This window comes from Meleagris gallopavo, chromosome 3, assembly GCF_000146605.3.
Source record: "Meleagris gallopavo isolate NT-WF06-2002-E0010 breed Aviagen turkey brand Nicholas breeding stock chromosome 3, Turkey_5.1, whole genome shotgun sequence".
Lineage (NCBI taxonomy): Eukaryota > Metazoa > Chordata > Aves > Galliformes > Phasianidae > Meleagris > Meleagris gallopavo.
Window position 1 is genome coordinate 85,326,255 of NC_015013.2, and position 7,454 is coordinate 85,333,708.

The following is a 7,454-nucleotide window of genomic DNA, read 5'->3' on the forward strand; positions in this document are numbered from 1 at the left end:
CCCTCCATGCACCTCCTAACCGCCCCCCCCACGGTCTCCAAGCCTCTCCCAGGCCCAGCCCTACCGTACCCTGCAGCAGCCGGATCTCCCTCCGCAGCCTCTCCCTTTCCTCCATCCCTGCAACGTTCCCGCAACGCCCCACACGCGTTACGTCATCACCCCGCGACAGCCGGTTTTGCTCTCTCACGTGATCTCGCACCGTCACGTGACGCCCGCGGGTCGCTGAGAGCGTTGCTTGGCAACGAACGAGGCTGCGGCCTAGCGTGCATTTTGAAGCCTGAAGTAGGCCTGGGCCTTGTTTTTCTCTCTCTTCCATCCCAGCCCGGCCCGGTCTGGCTCTCTCTGCTCCCTGTCCCCAGCCCGGGCTATCTGACCTGCCCTCTGTCCCCATCCCAGCGTGGCTCAGCTGTTTCCAACCATCAGCCTCATGTAGCTACCCCATGTGATCATCTCCTGTCCCCATCCCTCTTTACCCCACCCTTCTCTGATCCCAGCTCCACTAGTCCCATCTAGGTCAGAGTCCATTGGAGAGTCCAGTAAAGAGTCACCAAAATGACCATAGGCCTGGAGCAGCTCTGCTGGGAGGAAAGGCTGAGAGAGCTGGGGCTGCTCAGCATGGGGCAGGGGGGCCTCATGAGGGTTCCATTGATGATAATAAATCCCTCCCAGCAGGGATTTATAGCCAGAAGTGTCCAATGCCAGGCCAAGCGGCCCAGGGACCAACTGTATCTCAGGAGTTCTCTCAGCCCATTACTTAGCACAGGGACCAGAAAGGAGTCTGGGGGACTGCTTTTGTAGATCTCCAATCCCACCTGGGCATGGAACTGCCCTTCTCAAGCAGAAGTTGGACCACGTGGATTCCAACCTCATCTATTCTCTAATTCTATTATCTACCTTTCCCTATGCCCCAGCCCCACCATGGTCCCCTGCTCACACACACAGAATCACACAGAATGGCCGGGGCTGGAAGGGACCTAAGGATCATGAATCTCCAACTCCCCTGCCACAAGCAGATCCACCAACCTCCCCATTTAATACTAGATCCCCAGGACCCCATCCAATCTGGCCTTGAACACCTCTAGGGATGGGGCATCCACAACTTCTCTGGGCAGCCTGTTCCAGCATCTCACCACTCTCTTAGTAAAGAACTTCCCCCTGACAGCCAACCTAAATCTTCCTTCCCTCAACTTAAAACCATTTCCCCTTATCCTGCAGTTATCTACCCTTTCAAGGAGTTTTGTGACACATTTCTTTGGCAGCTTTCAGGGGATTTATATTATAGAATCATAGATTTATAGAATTATTAAGGTTGGAAAAGGCCTCTATGATCATCTAGACCAACTATCTACCAACCACCAATATACCACCCCATTACTGAATACCTGCCAGAAATTGTGGCAAATCCAGTAGCACCAGGTAGCTTCCTGAGATATGCTTCTACTTTCTCACCCTATAAGGACTTTTTTATCCTTTTTTATTACCTGGACTGTCCTACATGCCCCATCTTGAAAGACAGGTGCCCCTATGCTGCCTGCATAAATCAGGAATACCTACAAAGTACATCCATAAAATTGAAAGCGCAAACAGAGAATAACATCATTTATATAGACATTTTCCTCCAGGAGTTTGTTTTCTTCATAATCCCATTCTTCCCTAAAACCCATAACGTTAAACAAGGTCACAACACAACACAATCAGAGAGCCTCTTTGCTATCCCTGAAACCCTTTGGAAAACTAATATGCATCCTCTTGTGCAATCCTGTGGGTAGGAAAGGGGCACCAGAGGGCAGATCTGAGATGAAAACCTCTGATCAGCATCGATTGATCCCCAGGCCTCACCCAGAATTTTGTAACCACTTCACACTGGTAGAAACTGGCACTTGTGCCAAAAGCAGCCTCCGCCACTCCCGGCTGCTTGCTCCCTCCCTGATGCTGGCACAGAGATTTGAGTGGCTTGCATAAATGAGCAAGAATGAGCTGCTCTGAATTAAAATTAATTCAGCACATGCACAAGGGAAGCTAATTTTTAACAGAGGGAAACCATGTATCCACCCCTCCCACAACACCCCATGTTGGGAACAAATGAGCTGAAAGCAGCGTTTTGCCAATCTGTGCCAAAATACCACTCCCACAAAACCCAGCCTTGGGAACAAATGAGCTGAAAGCAGCATTTTGCCAACCTATACCAAAATACATCACTAGAAAAAGGTAAGTATGGGGCAAGGTAGTGCTGGAGGATCTTAGACTCCCTTTGGTGCTTCTTGGATGCTCTTTGGAGTGGCCTTGGGTGTTCCATATAGGAAAGTTTGGTGGACAAGGGGTGTAGAGGAGCAAGGACAGCACTTTTATCATGAACTGGATCTTCTATAGGGAAGAGGCAAGAGCATCATGCCTTGAGGCATGAGTACTCCCATGTAGGATGCTGCATCACTAAAATTCTTGTTTCTTTCCAGCATTCTGTAAGGAATTCATTGACACCTGTTACAAACAGCACATCTGAAAACTGCAGGAATTCACAGCACTTGTTCTTTGTTCATAACGCTACGCTTGTATGACACTTGTTTGTAAGTCTAATTTAACTAAAAAAGCAGTAAAATGCAAGTGTGGGTTTTTGGTGCTGGACTGGCAGAGTGTCTACATGAAAATGCCCCAGGCAGGCTGGCACACTTAAGAGAAATTAAATTGTCTCATTCCACCCAGAATAAACATGGTGCTAATCCCTCTAATGGCCCTAAACATCACTAGAACTGCGGATCCAGCGACAAGTGTGCAATAGGACCAAATTAAGCTCCTCACACATTTGAAATCATGGTCTCATCGTGGTTTAGTCTGGAGTCTCTCAGTGGCTAAACGTGCTGAGACAAGCGAAAACACGAAACTTCATTAAGAGCTGCACCAGCAGATTGCTGGGACCTGACGACAAGGGTGAGTGGGAGGCATTGGCATTTCTGCCACCTGCTCCCAATTTCCGAAGGCATAGGAATCTCCAAGGAACCCTGGATCCTCCAGCATGGTCTGGAATCCATTAACAGGGGCATCCTACCTAGGAAAGCAGTGTAATTCTTCTCTGTGGGGCACCTGTGGGTCTCGGATGGAGCACTGCAAAAAGTCTTGAAGGAAACATATTAATAAAAACTTAAAAATTGTGGGAATCCAGAAAGAAGTGGGAAATCTATATTGTAAAGCCTTAGAAAATGTGAGCCATTGAAAAATGGAAATATTTATGTGTGGCAATATTAAAAAGGAACACAATGAAGGAGGAGGAGGAAGAGAAGAAGAAAAAGGAGAAAGAGAAAAAAAGAATGAGAAAGGAGAAGGTGAATGAGAAGTAGGAGGAGGAGAAGGAGAAGGGGAATGAAAAAGGAGAAGAGAAATAATATTAAAAATAATATCTAATCAGATGTGCTTGATGTCCTCTTTCCCTTCACCTTCTCCTTCTTCTTCCCCTTTTTCCATTCTATTTCTTTCTTCCATTCTCCTTCCTCTTCCCCTTTTTCCATTCTATTTCCCCTCCTCTTTCTTCCATTCTCCTCCTCCTCTCTCTCCACCTCTGTTTCTTCTTCCTCCTTCTCCTCTTTTTCATTCTGGTTTAGTTTTCTGCTTGATCTGGCCTCTAATAAGATTCGCCACATACCCACAAAACTATAAGCAATGGAATGAAGGTCCATGGGAGAAGAACAGCATGGGGATCTCTTCGGAGGCACTAGCATGGACCTGTCTTGCTTGGACCTAAGCACAAAACCATGAGAACATCTTGAGGTGGCCCATCACAAGCTGCAAGCCTCTGAATTGGAAAGAAGACTTCAGTCCACACTCCAGCTGCTAAGAAATCTCTGCCTCCCTTTTTGACCAGTCTAGTCCCAGAGAGCTGTTTCTCCAAGATGAGTTGCTTGGATGGCAGGTGAGAAATGTGCAGGTACTTGAGAGGAAGATGGAGCATCTTACAGCATCATAGAAACATTAAGGTTGGAAAAGATCTCTAACATCATCTTGTCCAACCATCCACCTGCCACCAATATTGCCCACTAAACCATGTTCCTCAGTGCCACATCTTCACGTTTCTTGAACACTTCTAGGGACAGTGGCTCCACCACTTCCCTGGGCAACCTGTTCCAATGCATTTTACCACTCTTTCTTAATTTGCAATGGAAAGAGACCAGGAGCTGATGCAATGCTTCAGGAGGAGGAGTGCCATGGGCCAAATAGCAGAAGAAATAAGCACAGTTCTCATTAGAGACAGTTTCAATAACACCATTGTACAAGACAGTAGTGAGAACTAACTTGTGTCCGAGGAAGAAGGAAAGCATCAGGGGAAAAGGAAGAGCAATTCAAGCAAGATGGTGTCAGGTTATTAAATCCAAGCTCAAAACCAAAGAGGTACTGCTAATCCTCCTAAAAGCCCCAAGGGCTCAGCTCAGGATCCCAGGGGCCATATCCTGCATCCTTCAGCCGCCAGCCCTGCTCTGTAGGAGCTCAGCAGCTATTTATCACTGAAGAAAGTTGCTTCTTCTCCAAAAAAGTTTTCGCTATTTTAACTTCTGCAAAAAAAGAAATCTCCTTCCCAAGGGCAAGCAAACTCTTGAATCTTATTTTTGCTGATAATAGCACGACTAGGAACTCTGGGGAAGGAGATGTCTCCTGGGTTAGATGGAAACCAGAGAGGAAAATATCAGCAACAGGAAAAGAAACTGCTGCACAATCCTAAAGGAAAAGCCACCTTCATTTATCAAGTGGGCAACAGTTTTCTGCTATGATGTCTATTTTTCTGCCCTTTTTCTTGCCTGCAGTCTCACTGCTGGCACATGCACACAGACCTAAATACATGAATTTGGAGAAGGGGAGAAATGGGAGCAATAATCAGTGCTGCCATTCCCAGCTCTTTGCAAACAGATTTATTTCTGTCCTTTACTTTTACCTGATGAAATAGGGATGGTTTGGGCAGGGACTGAATGGCCCCATTCCATCTTCTGGCTATGGCGAAGAAAGGCCATATGATGTCCTCTTGTCCCCACCATCCCCTTTGCAGACACTTTGGATCATCCCACTTTTACTGTCTGCTCTACATTTCTTGGTCCCAGGTCAACACCATTGCAACACCACCTGCAAAGATCAATTGCAACATTTCCATTGCACGACCTGCAGCTCAAAGACTTGTGGCTAAAAAACATTTGCAAAACCTTTCAGTGCAACAAGGCTCTGGAATTTCATAATATGGCCAAAGAGAGGAGCAGCAAACCACACCCAATAAACAGAAATCTGTGACTTATTGACTGAGCAGTGCCAGTCCTACAAAGGGAAAGTGGCATCAGCTTTTTTTTTTCTTCTTCTTCTTTTTTTTTCTTTTCTTTTTTTTTCCAGAGAGGAAGAGATGCTCAGAAAGATTTTGATGACATTTTTAAATGGTTTTGGGTTTGTTCTGTGCTGGCTGCCCTCCCTACTTGGGAACTCGGGAACTCTGTGGGCAGATCTGCCTCCGGGAAAGGACATCCATGAGCAGGGATGAATCTTTTCGGTTTTTTTAAGAAGGAAGCACAGATTTTGGGTGTTCAGCTTCACCAGTTTTTGGGGTGCCCCTGAGTCCTGCTACCCACGCACTGCTGGATAGGGAGGTTCAGTCCTTCTGCCTCTTCCAGCCTCCATAAGGTGCTTTGCTTTGGTAACAGCTTGGTTACATCTTTGCTCCGGAGGAGCTAAAATTAAAACAGTGACTCCATTGCAGACTGAAAACAGAGCATTCCTTCTCTGCCTGCGTGCTTTGGATGGACATCAGAAGCCAAACTCATGCTGCAAAATCCCCTGTGTAAAAGCAATCTTCTATTCTGATCCTCTGTTCACTGTGGTTGGGATGTTCAGTTCCCAGACCTGCGCTCAAGGGGCTCTGAGATGGGATTTGCCTGGAAATGGAAAACATAAACACAAGAAGCCAACATCTCTGCAGCTCATTTCTTTAAACAAAAGCTCATTCTGCTCCAGAGAAGGGCTGAAAACAGAAGTTGATTCATGGATAAAGAAAGAAAAAATAAAAAACAAACAAACAAACATACACAACATCAGGATCTCATCTTTACCCTAATTCCCTAATTCTTCAAGGAGGAGTGTAGACTGCCAAGCACAAACGTAGAGATTTCTACCTGCACCCTTAAAAGCTGAGAAGATATTAATGGCTCCCATAAACCGTGAGTGGAGCTGCAAACCATGAGGATTGTGGCAACCATTGGGATAGGAATGAGGATTTCATGGTATTCGGACAGAGGCACGAGTCACTCCAAGTGGGTTCTGTGTTTAATGGCTTTAATGAGGACTCAAATAGCCTCCGCAGGTTCCATGTTCACAGCAGCTCCTGTATCTCATCTCCCACCAGGGCTGGTGGCTGATGATGCTGTGGTGAGCCTCCACCTTTGGCACCCTTGGGTACCTGAGCCTCCATCACTGGGACCTTGAGACTCCTGAGCCTCAACCACAGGATCCCTGGGCTCCTGAGTCCTCGTCACAGGGACCCTGAAGTACTTGAGCATCCATCACCATGAACCTGAAAAGCCCAAGCCTCCATCACTGGGATCTTTCAGAGCCTGAGCCTCTACAACCATGGCCCTGAGGTTCCCAAGCCTCTATCACCAGGATCCAGAAATACCTGAGCTTCCATCAGCAGATCCTTGAGGTTCTTGATCCTCAACCACAGGATCCCTGGGTGCCTGAGCTTTGGTCACTGGGACTCTGAAGTTTCTGAACCTCCATCACTAAGACTTCCTGATGCATGAGCCTCCATCACCATGGCCTTGAGGTGTCTGAGCCTCTATCACCAGGATGCTGAGGTTCCTAAGCATCAATTACCAGGATCTTGAGATGCCCAAGTCTCTATTATTGGGATCCTTGGGTACCTGAGCATCCATCACCATTACCCTGAAATGCCTGGAGCCTTCATCACTGGGACTTTCTGGAGTCTGAGCATCCATCAACAGAACCCTGAGGTGCCTGAGCCCAACACCAGCCCCTCTGGGTGCTCCAGCATAGAGCCCCATAGAGCTGCTCTGTCCCATTCTGGTGCAAATCCCATGGCAGCCCCACATATCCAAAGCATGGGGATGGGAAAAAGCTCACCCTGAACCCCTGCATCCCCAAATCCCTGCAGTGACCCTCTGCTCCCTCCTCAGCCCCATAGCTCCTTAGCCGCACAGCTTGTCCTGCTGTCAGTTGGTTTCTGTCCCGGCTCAGCAGCGCAGACAGCCAGAAGCTATACACAAAACAGCCATTTTCTTATTTTTTTATTCCTTTTTTTTTTCCCCACCACTTTTTCACCCAGTCTTCTGCTTCCCCATCCCTGGAAGCCCCCCTCCGTGCATTGGTAGGGACTGGAGATACCCCTAGTGCTCATCCATCTTTTGGCTTCCTCTAGATGTCACCCTCCGCCGCCTCTTCCGTCGCTGCGATTTTCCTTTCTCCAAGATCCAGCTTTT